Below are 22,761 nucleotides of genomic sequence, written 5' to 3'. Positions count from 1 at the left end.
CCTTGAATCCCACGTTCTGTGAACAGTCCTGGACATCCAACCATTCAGCGTCTAGTGGTAGTTTACTATCCTACCTCTTTCCCCAGATGTTCACGACAGCAGCACGTGAACATTCGACCTCATGGAGAAACAGGGTTGGAACAGTCGCCCCTCTTAAGTACAACATGGGAGAGGTGTATGACGCACTGGTTGATACAATCTAAGACCAAAATAACGACAGAATGGTTGCACATAACTCTGGCAGTCTGGCAAACTTTATCGTTGATTTTACATTCCTTTTTCTCTGTGAGGTGTGGTAAAATTTTTTAATTTTTTTATTTTTAGTTATCAGTCTTCAGACTAGTCTGATGCGGCTCGTCACGAATTCCCCTCCTGGGCTGAACTTTCCAACTCAGAGTTGCACTTGCAACCCAAGTCCTCAATTATTTGTTGAATGCACTCCAATCTTTGTATTCGTCTACAGTTTTTACCCGCAGCAGCTCCCCGTGGTGCCACGGAAGGTATTCCCTGATGTCTTAACAGATGTCCAATCATCCTGTTACTTACTCTTCGCAGTGTTTTCCATATACACCTTTCCATGTCGATTCTGGTGGGAAACTCTTCATTCATCACGTTATCGTTCCATCCAATTTTCAACGTTCTTCTGAAGCACCACATCTTAGATGCTTCGAAAGTCTTCTAGTGCGGTTTTGCAAAAATTGATGCTTCACCAATATAAAATGATGTTGTCCATACGTAGAGTCCAAGAAACTTTTCCACAAATTAAGATCTATGTGTGATACCAATTGAGTTCTCTTACCCAGGAATGCCCTTTTTGCCAGTGCTAGTCTGTTTTCCGTATCCTCCTTGCTCCGTCCGTCATGGGTTAACTTAGGTAGCAGAATTCCTTAACTTGATGTACTTCGTGATCATCCTGTAATTTTGACGTTACGTTTCTCGCTGTTCTCAATTCTACTGCTTCTCATTACTCTCGTTTCTTTGATTCACTCTCACTCCATATTCTGTACTCATTAGAGTATCCATTTCATTCAACAGATCCTGTAATTCTTCAGTTCACTGAGGCTAGCAATGTCATCAGCGAATCATATCAGTCATACCCCTTCAACCTGAATTTTAATCCCACTCTTGAATTTTTCTTTAATTTGCGTCATTGCTTCTCCGATGTATGGACTGTACAGTAGGAGCTAAATTCTACATCCTGTTTTACTCCTTTTTAATCTGAGCATTTCGTCATTGATCTTCCACTCTTATTATTCCTCTTGGTTCTTGAACGTATTGTATATTAAACGTCTTATCCTGTATCTTGTAGCTGTTTTTCTCAGAATTTCGACCATTTTGGACCATTTTGCATTGTAGAACGGATTTTCCACTTTGGCAGATCATATTAACGTGTCTTGATTTTTCTTAGTCTTGCCTCAACTATCACCCACGAAGTCAGAACTACCTTTGTGGTGGTCGTACCTTTCCTACTGCGAAACTGATCGTCGTCTAACAGATTCTCAATTTTCTTTCCGATTCTCAAGTATAGTATTCTTGGCTGTAACTAGGATACATTGCCTGCTAAGCTGATTGTGAGATAATTCTCGGACTTACAGACTCTTGAAGTCTTCGGAATTGTGTGGATGAAGTTTTTTCCGAACGTTTGTTAGTATATCGCCAGTCTCATTTATTCTACACAGCCACGTGAATAGTCGTTCTGTTGCCACTTCGTCCAATGACTTTAAAAATTCCAAAGGAATGTTGTCTATCCCTTCTGCCTAATTTCACCTTAAGCTCCTCCAAATTCTGATTCTAATACTGGATCCCCTAGCTCTTCCTTATCGGGTCTTGTTTCTCATTCTATCATGTCATCTGAGAAATCAGAGAAGTCTCGTCCTCCCCCCCCCCCCATCTCCCGTCAAAGAGGCCTTGAGCGTACTCTATCCATCTATCCGTGTCCGTTATCTCTTCTGCTCTTAACAATGGAGTTCCCATTGCACTCTTAATGATACCTCCATTGTTTTTAATTTGGTTTTACAACGATGAGTCAGTCCTTCCGACAGAAATTTCTTTTTCGATTTCTTCACACTTTACCTGCATACATTTCACTTTACCTTCCCTGCAGTTTTTGTTTGTTTCATTTCTAAGTTACCTCGTATTTCCTAATTCCCCTGAACATGTTAGTCTTTCTTCTTCTGTTGATCAACTGAAGCCTTTCTCCTGTTATCGACGGCTTCCTTGCAGTTACCTTCCTTGTATGTTTTTCTTTCCAACGTCTATGATTGCGCTTTTTGGTGATTTCCATTCCCCTTCAACTGAACTGCCTTCTGACCTTTTCATTATCGCAATACCTATAGTCTCAGAAAAGTAGAAGCGTATCTCTTAATTCCTTAGTACTTCCGTATCCGACTCCTTTGCATTTGCACATTGATTCTTTCTTACTAGTCTCTTAATCTTGAGCCTCCTCTTTTTCGTTACTAAATTCTAATCTGAGTCTATACGTGCTCTTGGGTAATCCTTACAATATAATATCTGATTTCGGAATCTGCGCCAGACCATGATGTAATGTAACTGAAATCTTCCCGCCCCTCCCGGCCTTTTACATGTATACCTCCTCCTTTTGTGATTCTTGAACAGAGTACTCAGCATTACTAGCTGAAACTTATTGCAGACCTGAATTAGTTAAAAAATGTTCAAATGTGTGTGAAATCTTATGGCACTTAACCCTAAACCTACACACTACTTAACCTAAATTATCCTAAGGACAAACACACACACCCATGCCCGAGGGAGGACTCGAACCTCCGCCGGGACCAGCCGCACAGCCTGAACTAGTGTTTCTGCTCTCTCATTTCTACTACGAGGCCCATATTCTACCGAAACCATTGCTTCTGCTCCTTCCCTTACAACCGCATTCAAACCCACCATAACTATTATTATTATTATATTGCTCCATATTAACGTTTCAGTAAAAGCCTACAAAGCGTTACCGCAGATATATCGAAAGCTATTGACTTGCTCTAAAAGACAGCAGGTTATTTCAGAAACTGCTGGGTGAACCTCTGATTCCAAGATCACCTCCTTCAAGCAAAGGGGTTGACAAAACAACTCGATATAGAAAACCCGACCGTGGGTGGTACAACAGATATGAAAGAGGCAGAAAAAGAAGCAGATGCAGTGTGAGAGAGAATATGAGAAAATTGAAGATCTAGAAATGTAGCCCAAAACAGTATTTTACTTCCAAGTACAGGATGTTATTGTAAGTGCTCTCAGTCAGAGATATCAACTACTTAAAAGTCACAGTGACCTTTCTCATGTTTCTTATGCCGTTGTTAAAACTAAAGATATTTCCTTCTAAGTCACAACTGCTTTAAACTGCGCAACAATTTGAGTCGTGGACTGGCTAAGGACATTAATCAAGTCGACTTCAAAGATGAACTTAAAACGGCCTCAAACCTCGTAATACCTGCTAGCACACAAATTGAAACTTTTGAAACTCATATGAGTTTAACTCTGCACCCAGCGTAAGTGTGGCCTTACTAATTTTGCTAACACAGCTGGGGACAGTGGCAAGTGGAGAAGGAAGTTTTTCGAAGCTTGTACTGATGGAAACGTAATGAGGCCAACAATGGGCCAACCACGAATGTGTGAGGCGGCAACGGTGTCGATCTAACATGATATAGCTGAAAGTTTGAATTTCAAAGAAGTCAGTCAAGAATTCGCTGATGACAAACCAAGAAAATTATCTGCAATATAATATTGTAAGGTAGGTGTGTAAACGCATGTTTATCATTAAATTTCAGTTTTGATTTATTTATGTGTATAGTGACTTTTCATTCACTTACTTCATAAAGATTTGCTGTAGGGTGGCCTACATTTGTTTTGTATAACGGCCAAATAGATTGCCGAATGTCACCCTCCTATCCAAACCGATTGTTAGAAGTGCTATTTGACGTACTGTAGTCTGTTTACTTTTTCCTGTTCCCTGGATCCCATAGTTAGGCTGGGAATTCGTTGATTTAATTCGGAAATTTTATGAATTTTGCAGCTTCTGCCAGCGTATCCGACCTACCACTGTTCAGCTCTGTGATGAACTTTCGTTCAGTGTACATTGAACAGGTGTTTCTTCGTTCCTTTATCTTTGTAAGGTGCTACAAATTAAGTAGCGCATGTGAAGACAAATGTCTATGCAAATACGCACTTTCGAGCAAATCTGTCTCTCCCGCGTGCCATGTACAGCAGAGCGAGCAATCCGTAAGAAGCGCAAACCGTGGGCGTTGGAAGAATTGCAAGAACTCTACTCGCTTCTAAGCCCCGTTTGTCACTTTCCAAGTGGCGGTCGTGGTGCCTCTACCTCCGCACCACACGGTCCTCTCTGTTCAGAGAACGAGAAAAACTAAACAGATCTTAGATACCTATCCTCCGAATGACATAAGTTAATTTCGTAGTTATAACTCGAAACGTATTGCACTGCAAACGTTTCACTTCTGCTTCACCGACTGGTGTCCCTTACCTCTCTCTTGTCTTAAAGACCTATTCACGTCAAAAAGACTTATGTAATTGATTGTAAGTACAATGAAAATATTTCAAATTACTGGGTAATCGCTGAGCGAACATTGTTTAAATGTGTCAATAGCAACGACGAAATGGCAATAGTTGTGCCGTTGTTTGTCTTTGCGTATGGAATAATGCAAATGAGCGCACGGCATTGTGAGCCGGGAGTCCCCCATTCGGGGAAGTTCGGCCGCCGAGAGCAAGTACTTACTGCATCCGGCGCCACATTGGGCGACTTGCACGTCGGAGATGAGAATGAAATGATGATGAAGACAACACAACACCAAGTCCCCGAGCGGAGAAAATCACCTGTCCCAGCCGGGAATCGAACCCAGGCATTCCGCCGCGCTGATAACTCAGCTAACGGGGGCGGACTTCGCGTACGGTGAGTCTCTGTCACGCTGAGAGAAGAGAGAAGACACAGAAGCTTGAGTCATGAAAGAGTGCGGAAGTGTTTGCTGGACGCCCCCGTAGAGGCGGTGTGCTGTTATGGTCGCGCCACTGTAGGCGCGCCTACATTTTTAACCAGCGAGTATTGGGAGCACGGTCGGAGTGGACAGGTGTAGAAGCTGCAGTTGTAACTATCGCCTGTCCCATAATTATCCGTGGCTCTGGAAACGACTCGTGGTTTCCACGCACAGCTGCAGCAGCAGTTCTGCATTGTCGTCGGCTACATTCTGTGTCGTCCACACAGCTACAACCTTGTAAGACTTCTCAGAAGGTTGACAGTGTATAACTAATACTATATAGGCATTACCCAGAGTCATTTCTTTAACAAACTGTAATTATTAACTTTCTTGATTAATAATCATCAATGGTTAAAACTTGTAGGGCACCTGTGTTGTCATTGTCCTCAGACGTTATTACGAAGCAGGGCCCGTTTCGTTTACAGGTGCAATCACCAAGTATCGTAAAAATATGAAAATTTATGAACTAATTACTGCCTGTTTAGTTCGTTTGCTAATAACTAGTTTCAGTCTAACTTTTGCTGCCTCAGTATCTGTTCATTCTGATTGTGCATAACAGAGGCTGAATTAATTTGCAATTTTAAGTATTAACTTCACTCACTTAAAGTAACGTAAAATTTCACTGGAGAAACTAATAATAAAGCTACAGCATAAAGTAAGTGTGTGCAAATTCATTTACTCTGTATCTATAGTAGCGAGTGACTTCTGCTGTCTTGCTACATATCTTATTGTTTTTATGCTAAAAGTAAATCAGTTGCTCATTTGCTTGAAGTAAATTCAATTCAGTCTTTCAATAATTATATGTAAATTGATTGCCGCTTTTCTATTTTGTATTATGTTAATCTGAGGTTACTGAAAGCCATTTTTCACGTGACGAAGTTTCAGTTACAGTCAGTCATGTATTTAAAAAGCAACTTCATTTAACTTTGCTTTCTAAATTTAGGATTTTAAAATAAGTTACTGTGAACTCAGTGCTTTCCTAATCTACCCAATGTTTCATTAATATCTGTTGTGGAATGAGTGTCAACATGCTGCGTCTTCCCTCTCAAGAAATCCTCAATTCAGTCACAAATTACACTTCACACTTTATGATCGTACTTTCAAATTTACATGTAGATGTGATACTGAGTCAAATACCTTTCGGAAAACAAGAAATACTGCTTCTACCTATAGGCGGTAGATTTTCTCACTGTGTATAGATTTTCTTGGGGCAACTACAGTCGCACTCTAGCAGGGACGTGCTGATGCTTGAATTATTCCAGCACTACCATTGACGTGAGATCCATATAGTTTCTGGACAATTGGCATTGAATTTCCAGTAGTAATTCCGTGGAATGCTAGATCTGTAGCTGTAAAATATTGGCTCTCTTCGAAGAGCTATAATTAGTCCTCCGAAACCGGATATAGTCTTCTTTGCTTATTCTGCAACTGTTCTGTAGTGGCTGTTTCGTAGTGGCGTGATGATACACATTTGTCATAGCTGGTGATGTTCTACATTTACATCTGCATCTATATTACTACTCTGCAGTTCACAATTAAATGCCTGGGAGAGAGTTCTAAAAACCATCTTCAGACTAGATCTCTACCGTTACACAGTCCAACACGGCAATGGAAAAATTAACATCTAAATCCTTCTGTACGAACTACGATCTCTCTCATTGTATAATTATTATCATTTCTCCCTATGTATGCTGGCGACAGTGAAACAGTTTCACATCATGGGGGAAATATGGTGATAGAAATTTCGTGAAAAGATATCGCGGCAACGAAAAGCGCCCCTTTGTTTTAATGAAAGCCATCCCAGCTCACTTGTCGTATCCCTTACACTCTCTCTTCTATTTCACAATAATACGAAATTAGCTGCCACTCTTCGAACTGTTCGTATGTCTTCCGTCAGTCGTATGTAGTAAGGATACAATAGATGACAGCAGTAATCTAGCAAACAACGAACAAGAATAGTGTAGGCAGTCTTTTTAGTAGACTTGTGGCATTTTCTAAGTGTTCTGCCAATAAAACGTTGTCTTTCGTTTGCCTTTCCCCACAACACTAATTACGTGATCGTTCCAATTTTTGATAGGTATTCAGTCGAAATGACAGATTTTAAATGTGTATGGCTTATCATGTAACCGAAATTTTACTGATTTCGTTTTGTACTCATGTGGATAATCTTACACTTTTTCTTATAGAGACACACTATTTGCACCATGCAGATATCGAGCCTAAATAATTTTGCATTTCGTTTGGATTTCCTGATGACTTTAATAAATGGTAAATGACAGACTCATCTACAAGAAGTCTAAGGCGGCTGCTCTCTTCTCCTAACTTTCAGTTTGAGACGGGATTCTTCATTCTTGCTTACTTCATGTATAGCAGCCAGTAGAAGCCCCTTTCAGTATCACTTCGTTTCGGACTCTGAAATTATCTAAACACAAAGGAATTTGGATTTTCTTCCCTTCGGTTTCTACTCCACACAGGCTACTTTTCGTGTGTACCTGCGTTCCATCGAGGATGTCGTTTTGAGTGACCTGGTCAGTAAAGAAGGTATTCCCTTATGCTTCTGCATTTTGACAGCCAACCAGAGAATTTGTCCGGCACCGCCAGTTATCATTACAGGTTAGGATACTTTCAACGTCAAGATATGTAGTTTATCAGAAAACAGAGGAGTGGCAGCCTTCCCCAGACTTAAGGTGCTGTCACTTCCAAAATGTTGAACCGCTTCACCAGATATGACAGTGTGCGACTAAACCACGTCTTTAAAATGGCAGAAGAAATTGTTAACCAGAATTACATCGAACACAAGCCTTCTTTTCCATATCTCCTCCATTAGAATTTCATAGGTGGTATCGTCAATGGTCAGCTTAACTATAAATGCACCGGCAGGATTTATGACTTCGTTACCCAAACCACTAATGCGACATCGTAGTGCTCTCAACGAGCATCTGACACTAGGAGAAAGGAACACTCAAATTATCTGGACAACTGTATCCACTAATACGGGGACTGATTGTCCTTGTATCTCTCTTCTAACATTCAATTTTGCTACCTCCTTCAAACCTCAGTATTCCATGGGGCGGTCGCTTCTGTATTTATTACGTCAGCCTGCTCAGCATTTCCTCCTACAGAGTTTGTAGGTCATTGACTCTGGCAGCTGGACTTCTGATGTCATCAGTGAAGAATTTTAACAAATTTATAGTGTCATCCGGCTGTACTATTATAGACTCCTACATGTTCTCCCTTCAAAAAATTTGCCTTGAATTTTTCAGCTCTGGAGTATCTCCATTACAACCCCATCATCCTCATTTCACAGTAACATTTATAGACTACTCAATTTAATAATCCATCAACACCTACGAAAATGAATCACATGAGTTCTTGGATTGACCATTAATTCTAAGGCTTTATATTCAACGTCCAATTCATTGAGTTAAGCACCTTCATCCTTGTCGAATCTGTTTGTTACTAGATAATTCAAATTACAGATAGTTACAAATTTATCTCATACTTTAGGCATAAACCGATATCAATCCCTAGCCTTATTTGCAAAACAGTCAAACTTTCGTTTGAAACAGAAGTAGGTTACACAAATCGCAAACAGAACCGCTACATCATTGGATGATGTCTGGCTAATAATTATGATACTGTGACGTTGCTTATCGCTACATTCCGAAGCATTTATTCTGCTGTAATTCTCCCTTTGTGAGTTGCTACTATTGCTGTAGGCCACCTTAATGGTCTCTTGCCGCTCATTTCACTAGGAATGCTTCGTTTTCAACTCGGGTGAACGTTCATAGACAGTAACGACGTTACAGGCAGGTGCGATAGCGGAAGTTTAACCTACCTCGCTATCATCTGCTTCATTCTGTGCTACAAACCATTTCGTGATAAATTTACGAAGTGTACCTCATAAGTATGAGGAGATACACTTTACTGAATGTAATTTTTATTAATCTTTGCCAGCTATAATGACATGAAGAGAGACCAGTGATATGGACTCCCGTACTGCAGAATGGAATCTATTATAAACTGCATCTCAGAAATACGAATTCAACCTTCTGTTGCGTTTTACTCTACCAACGAGGCAACGAAAGAATGAGTTCTGAAATATTCAGCAGTATGAACAAAATTTTAAACTACATTGTACGGTAGTCAGAATAGCGAGATAAGTAAAATAAAATTTTCATTACACAACAGATTATGCTCTGAAATACTTTCTACTGCACATACAGCTTGACAAGAATGAAAATGTTCAATGAAAATTACAAAATAAATTTACATTCTATTCACATACCTTTCTATCCAGATGTTTCACTGCTACTGCCTTCAGAGGTGGAGACACTAAATGTGGGTGCCAGAAAGACAATTAACGAATACATTATTTGCTGTTCAAATGGTTCAAATGGCTCTGAGCACTATGGGACTCAACTGCTGATGTCATTAGTCCCCTAGAACTTAGAACTAGTTAAACCTAACTAACCTAAGGACATCACAAACATCCATGCCCGAGACAGGATGCGAACCTGCGACCGTAGCGGTCTTGCGGTTTCCGACTGCGGCGCCTTTAACCGCACGACCACTTCGGCCGGCATTATTTGCTGTCTTTCCAGTAATCTTCTTCTCGCAGTTTATCAGTGAGACATGTGTACGCTTCCCAGTCTATTGCTTCATGGATCAGTCTTTCAGTGTGAGCTACTTTAAACGTAGTATTTTTATCTGCCAAGTATATTCATTAGTGGCCACACAAGTCCTGTAGGATTGTAATGGCCATGCTAAGGAGATACACGTATCAACATGTGACCATGTTGCAGAGCTGTGGAATCAGTTGCGTATGTTTTGCCTCTGCATTTTGAAATCTTAACGAGCTTCAACAGCTCTGCTCTTATTTCTGTTACAATACGACATATATTATTACTTCGCAACCATGAGACATCACGTTTTCTTGTGTTTGTAGTAGGAGCCCCGTCGAGAGTAAGAGGGATAGCTTGCATTGTCCACAATAACGACAGAGCGTGGATGCAACAAAAGCAACAATTTATTCGGAAACCATTATAGAAATGTCTCTCCATTCATTTCGAAATGGTCCTCAGAGTTGGGTTTCGATTTTGAAGAGAATACGAATTTGCTTTGAGACAGAAATCCGGTAGCAGAGGAACTACACTGCTGGAAATGGAAAAAAGAACACATTGACACCGGTGTGTCAGACCCACCATACTTGCTCTGGACACTGCGAGAGGGCTGTACAAGCAATGATCACACGCACGGCACAGCGGACACACCAGGAACCGCGGTGTTGGCCGTCGAATGGCGCTAGCTGCGCAGCATTTGTGCACCGCCGCCGTCAGTGTCAGCCAGTTTTCCGTGGCATACGGAGCTCCATCGCAGTCTTTAACACTGTTAGCATGCCGCAACAGCGTGGACGTGAACCGTATGTGCAGTTGACGGACTTTGAGCGAGGGCGTATAGTGGGCATGCGGGAGGCCGGGTGGACGTACCGCCGAATTGCTCAACACGTGGGGCGTGAGGTCTCCACAGTACATCGATGTTGTCGCCAGTGGTCGGCGGAAGGTGCACGTGCCCGTCGACCAGGGACCGGACCGCAGCGACGCACGGATGCACGCCAAGACCGTAGGATCCTACGCAGTGGCGTAGGGGACCGCACCGCCACTTCCCAGCAAATTAGGGACACTGTTGCTCCTGGGGTATCGGCGAGGACCATTCGCAACCGTTTCCATTAAGCTGGGCTACGGTCCCGCACACCGTTAGGCCGTCTTCCGCTCACGCCCCAACATCGTGCAGCCCGCCTCCAGTGGTGTCGCGACAGGCGTGAATGGAGGGACGAATGGAGACGTGTCGTCTTCAGCGGTGAGAGTCGCTTCTGCCTTGGTGCCAATGATGGTCGTATGCGTGTTTGGCGCCGTGCCGGTGAGCGCCACAATCAGGACTCCATACGACCGAGGCACACAGGGCCAACACCCGGCATCATGGTGTGGGGAGCGATCTCCTACACTGGCCGTACACCACTGGTGATCGTCGAGGGGACACCGAATAGTGCACGGTACATCCAAACCGTCATCGAACCCATCGTTCTACCATTCCTAGACCGGCAAGGGAACTTGCTGTTCCAACAGGACAATGCACGTCCGCATGTATCCCGTGCCACCCAACGTGCTCTAGAAGGTGTACGTCAGCTACCCTGGCCAGCAAGATCTCCGTATCTGTCCCCCATTGAGCATGTTTGGGACTGGATGAAGCGTCGTCTCACGCGGTCTGCACGTCCAGCACGAACGCTGGTCCAACTGAGGCGCCAGGTGGAAATGGCATGGCAAGCCGTTCCACAGGACTACATCCAGCATCCCTACGATCGTCTCCATGGGAGAATAGCAGCCTGCATTGCTGCGAAAGGTAGATATACACTGTACTAGTGCCGACATTGTGCATGCTCTGTTGCCTGTGTCTATGTGCCTGTGGTTCTGTCAGTGTGATCATGTGATGTATCTGACCCCAGGAATGTGTCAATAAAGTTTCCCCTTCCTGGGACAATGAATTCACGGTGTTCTTATTTCAATTTCCAGGAGTGTAGATTGCTGTATGTTAGACGCCCTCCCTATCCCACTCGAACTTTCAAACCACCTTGTACCTCTGTTGTTTACCAAATAAAATTTCTAGTGTGGGTCTGATTTACCCAAGTCTCGTCGAAGTAACACACAGTGGACTTTGATTTTGAACTGAGTTCACGCATTGTTCTTAGAAGCGTCATCCTAGCAGCAGCAACATCATGTCGCTCCATTAATAACATACGTCCGTCATTAGATTTCATATATTTAAATCCAATGTTCTTCAATCTTCTTAGGATTGACCTCGCATTTTCTTAAAATCCAGTAGCTTCATGCATGACAGTGAGGAATTTTGCTACCGTGGGAAATTGTCATATTTCATAAAATTCTAAAACCATCCGACGCGAAACACCTTGATCGAAGTCGTCTATTCCTGTTGACCGATTTAGCACTGTATGTTCCTTCTATGAAGAGAGATATTCCACATTTCCAGCTACCTGCTGATATAGCTTGGGCTGCTGCACAATTCGCCTGGCAGTTCGGACACCAACATCGTCACAGGCTGCTGTAATGCGTTCCTTCACCTTGGTATCGTCACAGACCGTCTCGCCTGAATCTGCCTCACGTTTACAAACGATTACACTTTTAAAAAGTAGTCCCTTTCCTGTTTGTGAAACACTTGACATCTTCCGGATGTTTCAACTGTTATGCGAAAACTCACAAAATAGACAGAATACCATAGAAATCAGTCACAGTTTCTGGCACGTAAAACACGCCACAATGCTCAAGCATGACAGAAATTTGCGCAGAAAGCGGAAACAGACTAAGCGGTGGTTTGCTATCTGTGCAGCTGTCTATTGCAAGCCCCCTGCCCAGAGGTCACAAATGCTCCTTTGGACTACAGTTCATCGATTCAGCATACGATGTGGGGGTTTAGGGTATTTCTCAGGAAGATTAAATTTTGTGTAGGCAGCACCTCCAGCGGCTTCTCAGGCCAGCTCAACGTAGGCTATGTTCAGTTAAGTGTTGTTGTATGAGTGACTGTATCTGGTAGACGAAATGTCATGCTTACTACGTCTCAAGCCATTACATTTATTAGTATTTCGATGTTCTGTAACAGCTTTCTAGCCATGCGCTTTGGTTTTCCGGCGAAAAAACCGAGTAGACCCAGTGTGTGCACACTCTTTGGAAATGTGGATGCGGCGTTAACACTTCCCTTTCACATTCATTCACTTCAGCCTCTCGTAGGAATAACTATACCTCGCAAACACATTCGCTGGTCTGTATAATCCGGCTAGGACAGATCGTAATGCTTTCCCTCTCACATCCCTGTAAGTCTTCCAACAACATCAGCACATAGCCCTCCCTGTGCTCCGAAGTTATTAGTATTCCCTTGGTTTGTACCTCTACCCATTTCCCTGCAGTTTCCCACTTCTCTCCTCTAGGATGCCCGTTTCGTTATGCCACCTGAGAGAAAGGAATCTCTATCGCTTCCCCTCCGTCTGGCGAAAAGCGATGTGAATTGGACTAAATTATAGAATCCTTAGATAGAAAGGCACTATTGTATTTATTCCCTAACATACTATACAAGCAAAGAAGGAAACCTAAACAGAGACGTGAAACATTCTGAGAGTAGAACTACAACAATAACTACAATACTCCTCAGTACCTAGCGAAAAACCTACGCAGAAAAATAATAATCAAACGGTAATCCCTAACCCTACCTATCGATGCGGTCGAGGTGTATTAGGCACTGCAAGAGATCGCTTGCATTAACATAAATATGTGTCTAAGTGATGCTAAATGATATTATCTTTATATAAAGAAAAGTGTTATTTTCTCAACAATCTTAAGTCTACAGTCACTTTCAGAAATCAGATTAATCATAAAATTTACTAATTGAATACTATTGCATTCTGAATTTCTGGTGTATCCATGTATCACAGCAATAAAATGAAAACAGTGAATGGTTGGAGGAGTATGAGTGAGAGCAGTTGCGTATTTAAGTTTATTAAAATAATTAAAAATTTTATTCATACTTTTATAACTACAATCGAGCCCCTAAATCTTCAAACAATAACAACCACAGACCAGAAAAGTGACAGTGTTTGATAGGCAAAGCACTTATTCGAGTAGAAACTATACAAATTCTCTCCTGAATCAGTCCCTCTTGCAGTGAAATCAGACTTTGTTTATATGAATTCACTGTGAGGGACAATCCTATTCCATTGGAATCAACTAAAACCAAGTGCACCACAAACTATGGTTTACAGAAAACGGAAAGCTGTAAGTATCATTTAACAACCCTATGCCGGGGCAGCAATACTTTACCCTTCCAGTCTGATTCAGGAGTCAGCAGAAAACAACACACTGTTGGCGAAGAGCGGCGTTCTGCAGCAGCTGTAATGTTGTGACACGTCCACAAAAACTTGCAAACTACGTGGTCTGCCATTCTGATTATTAGAACGCGCGAGACTTCCTTTTCATAGCCCTGAAATCCCAGCAGGTTTCAGTGTGAGGTGCACCTGTTCACTGGTCTAGCCAACCAGTTTGGTTCACACGTATGAAGGCGCATTCTGGATTTGTCAAATGTCAGACAGCCGACTCAGGACGAATAAGTTCGCCCCCATGACACAGGATATGTTCGATGTGATAAGTAGCTTCACTCTTGGTACAATCAGAAACTGCCACCGGCTCATAGCCAACCACAAGTCAAAACCCACAAGTCTCACCCATTAGAGGAAGACCTGAAGTTCTCCACCAGGGAAGGACCAGAAGACAAAGAGTGCAAAGAATCACAACCACCTTACACCAAACCTCGGTATGAGAGACGAATAAGTGAGAAAAAAACGCCTCCACGTTGTACTAACCAATCTAACTGCCCTCCATTCTCTGAATCTCCCATTTTCACTGTTCTGCTGGTCTGGTTGCCAATCCTGACACCTGGGGGAGCAAACCTCTGCTTTGCATATCCTGAGAGGAGCTAATCAGCGACTCAAAATCTCTCTTGCCTGAAAAAATAAGATTTTGGTCTAGGGACGCGTCATTCTCACTGTAAGCATACCTATGTTTCGGCAGAAAAGTCTACCTAGACGGGACCTTAGTTTCTCATTTACAGAGAGATCTAATCTTTCCAGGCTGACCATTTCCAACTTCTGAAAGAGGGCTACTACGTTTTCCAGTCATACTCAAGAAATATTTGTTTTTTTTCACTCTCTAAAAGAACCTGCCGACTTCCTGGCGGCAGGGGAGTTACAGTCTTGCCTCCACTAAACACGTGCACCAGACACTCTGTTCGTATTGCCCCAACTTCTAACATGAGAATCCTCGTAGTTTTATGACCATCCCACAACGCACAAAAGCTCAGATTACAGCAGTCTCTCTGTCATGGCTTCCTCCTCCCATTTCCTGCGATTGGCCGCCTTTGCGATAGTCTGTCACCTGGTCTAGGAAACATATTTTGGGAGCCATCGCCCTCCTGCTCTGACCCTAGGTGGGACAATTGGAGTGCCATGGCTCTAAATCCTTCTGCAAGTTAAATTCACAGAGCACTACTTCCCCGAATCACTGACACAGACAGGACGTTGGACAACATTTAAGGCCGGCATTCCATCTGTCTCCCTGTTCTCCATCGCCACCACTGTGGCCCCTCAGGTACAAGTTCTCTACAGGCTACACATGCAGTTATGTGAACGTTCTGCGCACAATTTCCTCATGTAAAAAGTCATAAACCACACAGACCATATGTAGTTCTTGGGAACAGAAAGACCGTGACCTAAGCTATGAATATTAATCTGACCGGCAGCGTAGTTAAAGCGAGAGATTAGCATGCCACCTTTCAGCATGTCAGATGTACTTCATTCACAACTAGTCTGTTTCTTCTTCACTTTCATACATTTCGTAATCCGCACTGCAGACAGTGACTGTACTTGTGGCGCAACATCTACAGCTCCCTTAAATGGCTTAATTCGCTGCTCATTGATTTTCAAAGTTTCTGTCAGTATCTGTGTCTTAACACTGACAGGTGATGTCATTTCCGTCTTCGGTATCGAGTCATGAATTTGTTTGTTTTACCTTTCGATGCCTATGGATTTGGGACCAATATCTTGTCTGAAGTACCTGGGTAGTACAACTAAGAGTTACTCTTGTATTTCAGTATTCTGGTTCTATTTTTTAACTTCCATGTATCTTTACAATTTTTAACAGATACCCAAAGATGCCAAGTCCACAATGTGTCATATTATTATCAATAAAGCAGGCAACATTTGAAGCATTAGTTTTTGATTAGCAACCAATTAAGCCTTAATGCAGTACTCCTGTTCATTTCCCTATTGTGCCCAGTTTCAGAGTGAACTCCACTCATTCAAGTGTCCTAGTTATAAACGATGAAGATGGGGAGGGGATGCTTGATCCTCATTGGTCCTAGGAGGAAAGGGAGAGGCGGTATATGCGTTCCCCTGGTTTATCTTGCTCGATTCTTGGTGGCTGTCCCAGAGAGAGGAAGGTGATGAGTGAGCCTGAATGTAAGTTAACTAAATGTGTAACCTGTCACTGGATGTGAAACCTTACACTGGCTGAAACAGTATCCTTATCTCTACCAGAACCTGATTTGATAACCGACAGTTCCTTTCAATCATACACCTTTAAATGATATCACTTTAAATAGTGTTCCTTTGTATCTAGAAAGAATCCTGCGCGAGATCTGCAACAATCTGACACCTTGGGTTCACTGTCATCGGTCATCCTTCCTACAGTCCAGACATGGTCCCCATCGGATTTTCATCTATTTCCACAACTGAAAGGATATCTTTGAACTGTTCATTTTGATAGTGGTTTAGTGTTGCTATCAGAGGTGAGACTGTGGCTGTGTCAACAAAATCAAAAGTTCTACAGTGACGGTATAAACAAACTGATCTTTTGTTGGGAGAAATGTGTTCGTCACCACGGTGACTGTGTTGAGATGTAAATATGTAGGCGTGATGGAAATATGTAGAATATTAATAACGTTTGTTTTATTTAGATAATATTAAGTGTTTTCACATTAAAATTAGGAGGCATTACTTTCCAGCAGACATTCATATTACGAACTTCAAAGAACAAAATTTTAGAAAGGGGAATCAACTATGTCATTTACGCCCTACAAAATGAAATGGTATTGCTCCTAACATTTTGTTTAAAGAGCTGATACGTTTAGATAAATCAGATTGCGTCAAATGAGTGGTTGTAATTTTAATCCAGTAAGTCGCAAAGTGGGGAATATGTGCCAGTATGCTGTATGAACTGAAGTAAATGTTAAATCATCAAGCACCATTCTGATAGTTATCAAAGTTTATGGAGATATTCATTGCAATAACGAGTATGAAACGATTAAACTTTCATTCCATTTAGCAATGACATCCATCTTCAATAAGTCTTAAGTGCGACACTCAAGCCCATGAATACAATCGTGCATTCTTTGTGTCATGGAAGCAGCCAGCGTCTAAGAGTCATCTTAACAACTCTCTTACCATGGCTGCAACGCACAACATGTCAACTGCTGATGGTTATTTATTTATTGATTTTTCACACTATAATTTCTTTGAATGCTGTGTGGTTCTTTAGTGGATACAAGTGTGAGAAACAGATGCTGTTCGTGAACAGAGGATACAGATATTAATTTATTCCACAGCTAATATTAATTGTGACAATAATACGTAACTTTGTTGCTTCAGTGACACCGGCAGTTGGCTAACTTCACATCTACAAATGATTCAATCATCAATACAACAACTATTCGGTAGATCACGAGTTCTGGCCACTATGAAAATCTGTAATTGTTATTCACCTAGCAGACGCACAAAATGAACAGTATGCATGAATGGTTTGAACATAAGTACACTCGCTGATCGAGCTCCGGAGAGGGTATGCCTGCTTCTCTTGGGAGCGGCGTAATCGTTCGTAGCAGCGCCCTTGTGCCACAGTGGCTGCAGTACGAAATACGGTGCGTAACTGGGGCCCTATTCTGTGTCTTTGGGCCGCTCTGTCGATCGGTTATGTAGGCAAACGCACCTGGCTGCCTCGTTATCGAAGGAGTGCCGCCATGTTATTCTGTAAGCATTTTGGAAGCCATGCCACACAGTGCTGTTGTCGGTTCTCTTCACGCCAGCAAATCAAAAGCAAGTGCCCACAGATTCGCCCATGTGCGCTTTAGCGCTACGAACCCGAAGTGGCTAGCAGCCAACACAGGGACACTATTCTTTGCAGTACCAAAAAGTGTTTTAGAGTACATAGTATTGCTCAGATATCGGCGGAAAAGCTGGAAGAAAATGAGACTAGTAGGTTTACATCCCAATGCATGCATTATAACGATAGGGTATTTGATATTATGGCTGGTATATTTCATCTCTCTCTACTCTAGCTAGGGATTCAGTTTCAGATAAATACTTGTGATAAACAAGAGTTTAATTTGCAGTAATTTAAGTTGTGCACTTAGATTCCTGTCTAACCACACCCTCGGAAATCGCTACGTATTCGGAAAAAATGGTGAATTATTTGTGACAGAAAAAAATATAAACGTCACTGTCAGTTGTTTCAAACACCGCAGTTTCATTTCTAGCAATTCTACCTTCCTTTTTTTAAACATACAGAAGTCACAACATCGATTATACTCATTACCGAGAAGACGCGCTCTTACATGTACATAATAACGAATACGGAAGAAATATACTTAACTTTCACGAATAACAAGTCTTAGAATGTGTTGCAAACATGAAGAGGAAAAAATGTATATCCAGAGGACTAATCCTATGACCTCTTGCACGGCAGTCTCTTACCTTAACTACTCAGCTACGACAAACAATATGCAACAGGCTCTCTATTTCTGCTGAATTGAATGGAGAGACTTGCTGGCTGACTTCGTTGCAGACTGGTGTGCATGTAAGACGTAACTGCATAATATACATAAGGAGAGCTGGCGTCCTGAAATTTAATTATCTTTATACTCTTAACTGCACAAAAACAACAGGTATTTTGTGGGAAAATTGACCGAAAATACTTTTTGATGTTATAATCATTCACAGTAACAACCATATAAGCCATATTTCTAACAAAGGAAAACAGTCTATTATGAACTTACTTTTCTCTTGGATGCAACGTGCAGACTCTTCAGTAGAGCATAAACATAAATCAGAAATTAAAACCTCTCAATCTCACTAAAATAATAACTCATAGCAGTAAACAAATTACAGCGGTCTGAATGAGTGGCCACACTGAAACCTAGCCACCTCTCGGTACAGTTGTCGAAAAATCTATGGGCAGACCTATCGTTAACATACTTCTAAAGCTTACAGAATAGCAACTTTGGCTAAAGAACCGAAAATGACGTCACTACCGAGGCTAACGTAGCACACCGATCAGTATGAATGATACACAGTAGGGCTCCTGCCAGTGCGGTCGATCGGACAGCAACTGATACCTCACCCCTCGCCACTCAACTCGGAAGGTACCAGTGGAGGCCTTGGAAGTGTAGAGTGAACAGGCTGGCTGCTTGGTTAGCGGCAGAGTATGTGTCCTGACATTGCGTCTTGCGAGCGCCAGGGAAACTTCGCTAGAAACGAGGCGTAGGACGCATGAGACGAAATAGACAAGAGCTTGGAGGGTGCCGCAGAATCTGCTAACAATTATTTCGCGGTGATGGCGTTGATGTTCATGACAGAGACGACCTGAAGCGTTGGTAACAATGGCGTTGCAGGTATCCAGGCGGACACATCCATCGGTGAGAGAGCGGCGTAGCCGCGTAGGTGATTTCGGTGGCACTGATGCGTGCCTACGCTGCTCCGAGGCCGCGCGGGGTAGCCGGTTTCCCATTATGGTGGCTTCTTTCACACTTAATATTGAACTCTAAGGTTTGGGTGAAACCTCGTGGTGAGGTCTGAAACTGGAGCAGAACCGTAAGAACGGAGGAAATACAGTAAAGTCCGATCGCGTCTCCCACGCAAACGTTCTGTCGGCGAAATATTAGGAACAGGCAAAGTACTATATGAACTCAAAAAGATTAATACAGCATCTTCACTTGAATGTGAAGTTCGAAGTTCTGACATTTGCGTCTTCAACGCTCGAACGAAATGTTCGACCTCGCCATTAGACTGTGGCGATAATGGTGCTGCCCTGACACGCTGTATTCCATTGTGTTTGGAAAATTGTGCAAATTCCTTAGAAGATGAAGGAGGTTCATTGTCAGAAACTATTATTTGTAACAAGACTTCGAGAGAAAATAAAGAAGCGAGTGCCTTGGCAGTGCTGACGGCATTCGTGGAATGCAATGCGGTAAGACACGTGTATTTTCTGTAGGGATCGACGATAATCAACCAATGTGTATAATCGACCAATGTGATTGCAAAAGAGGCGAGCGAAGTCCATATGGAGGAGTTACGATGGAGTATGAGAATGCGGCAGGAGAAATATTCCTGGTGCGGAGCAGCTTGGCTGTTCACGCAGTCACCACGTTGTGCCTTCACACGTTCTATTTGCATATCTAAACCAAGCCACGTACGACGCTGGCGCGCTAGCTGCCAAGTGCGATCTGTTCCCAAATGACTAGTATGTAGAAGACTTAACATCTACTGTTATAACGAGGTGGTGACTAACACTCTTGTCTGTCCATTAGGCGTGTGAAGTAGAATCATATGATTCACAGAAGATAAACTGCTGCAGTTCACAAAGCATCTTCGCACAAAGGTATCTGGAATACGTATGTGACAGAGCGGCCGACCTTAGCGTATGTAACTTTTAAGCAGTCTTAGTGATTGATCATGCTTCGTGACTGGTGTGATCCGCAATGAATCAATAGGAAATCAGGAGAACCAACATGTAAACAAGAAACTCCCGACGCGTCGAATGCTGCATCTGTGCCGACAGATAAATGAGGGGATATGTCGACGTTTGCGTGTTGCGCCGTCGGGCGATTCAGAATTCCGTACTGGTTATTTGACAACGATAGCGACCAACGTTGAAGCGTTTTCACCGTGTGGTCAGGAGCTTGTTTCGACAGATGAAATAGTGCAGTCAAAGACGGGTGGTCTCCAACCAGGAAAAATTTTCTGCCGTACAGGTAATTATGAAATTTGATGACACCATGTGTTATAGTCAGGGCTTCCTTCTACAGATGAATATATTTAATCTGAGTGGTGTTCAAAGTTTTGGAAGAAATGCGATGGGGCGTTCTGCATTGCCATTTTGTGGGATAAAACCGCTCAGATGCTATGGGACGAGGCATCGACAAAAAGCGTGAGAGGTTTGAGTGGATCGTAGTGCAGATGGCAAGGTTGATGAAGCAATGCGTTTTTAAGTGTTTGAAAAGCTTAGTCACAGTCTTTTGTCCAATGGAACAGGACATTTTTACGTCTGAGGTGGTTTAGAGGCGCGGCAGTTAGGAATGAACTTTATGTAGTAACTCAGTTTTCCTTTCCATGAACAGCTTGCAGTTCACGTAAATTCTTAGAAGATGGCAGTTGCTCAATTGCTTGCGAATGTTTTATCGAAAGACGAGCATCACTGGCGTCGATGATACGTCCTAAGTATTCAATAGCTGTGTTGAAAAAAGAACATTTCTGCAAATTACATTTCGGGCCCATCTCAGTAAAAACTTGAATGAGACAATCCAAATTTTTAAAGTTTTGTTCCAGTGTTTGTCTGGAGACGATTATGTTAATAAGACAATTAAAACAATTGTTCGAGAAACTTATGAAACAACGCAGATACGGAAGCACTTCTGAAGCTTAGGCGTTGATATTCAGACAAAAATATTTTGCACATCCTAGACCAGGCTCGTCCAAACTGTGCCCCTGGGGCGCTAGCGCCCGCGATAGCCCGCGGACAGCGCCCCGGACGAATTCGTATGTTGCTGCAGTGGCCGACCCGTGCCGCTTAGCTGGCCATGCGAACCGCGCGAACGCCAGCCAATTGATATATTTGTTCGCCCGTTTTCTCTTCGGGCACAGGACGTCTCACAAGTGCTTCAACTAGAGCTGATTGACCTACAGTGCCATATCCGCCTGAAGGACCGCTTTCTTATGTGTAAAACTTTGGATGACTTTTACAGCTGTCTTCCACGAGAGAAATATCCTCTTTTGCACAAGCACGCGGCCAAAGTCCTCTCAATGCTTGGTTCCACGTATATTTGTGAGCGCTTTTTCTCTCTTTTAAAGCTTGCTAAAACTAAGAACCCTTCATTCCTTGGCGATAAAAATTTGACCAATTCTTTGAGGTTAGCAGTCTCACGGAATATTGTACCTAGCCTAGACAAAATTGTTTCCTCGAAGAAGAAAAACGTGTAAAATGTTAATTGTCTTCTTTAACAATGTTGACTGTAAGAATTAAAGAGCTTTATAACCTTAATTCTATTTTAATAACTTTTCAAACTTGGTCAGTTAAAAATATTACGTACAAAACAGCAAACTAAGGATCCGATTTCTAAACTCTGAAAAGAGATACAAAAAATTGTAGCACGAAGTATAAAAAAAATACTTGTTACTACTAACAGTAAGAATGAGACTCTATATCCCTTACATAAAATTAGTTCACGTTTGATGTGACCGCGGAACAGTCCAGCGCAGAGCAGTGCTGTTCGCTCTCACATTCGTTCCGCAGCTCTCTCTCTCTCTCTCTCTCTCTCTCTCTCTCTCGCTCTTATGCCGACACTAGCGACACACAGTCGCGGACGGGCACTGAACTACACTGCCTTGCGCCCGCGGGGCGCGGGCGCGCCCGCCGGGCGCAATTCTTGGATGAGCCTGTCCTAGACTATCGTCGAACAAATGTTGATACTTGTCAGAGTTGTTGAATTACGGCACGGGAAACGTTTGTGTCATTGCTAAACTATAGTTCTGTGTTTCTAATCAAACACATCCCTGTCGAAAGTATTTGGGCTCGTACGTGAGCGGACTACAGGGAAAGCGACTTTCTTAGTCGTGTTTTTGTATATTGTATGTAAGAAGCACGTTACAAGCACTGAGATGCTGTGGCCTTTATAGGCGGTGAGATGTACACACTATTTCTGCAAAGGTGGTTGGCAAATTTTTTCATACGTATCTAGGTTAACCAACGTGACACTGCCTTCGGTATCTAGTCGAAAAGGCAATAACTGGTTACAAATTTTCAATGTTCTCCACAGTTTGCAGCGTCTTGTCTGAACAGAATTGTCCACTCCGTGTTGAGAAAAGTTGTTCTCGGTT

Source organism: Schistocerca serialis, chromosome 3, assembly GCF_023864345.2.
Source record: "Schistocerca serialis cubense isolate TAMUIC-IGC-003099 chromosome 3, iqSchSeri2.2, whole genome shotgun sequence".
Taxonomy (NCBI): domain Eukaryota; kingdom Metazoa; phylum Arthropoda; class Insecta; order Orthoptera; family Acrididae; genus Schistocerca; species Schistocerca serialis.
This window is presented reverse-complemented; position numbering follows the sequence as displayed.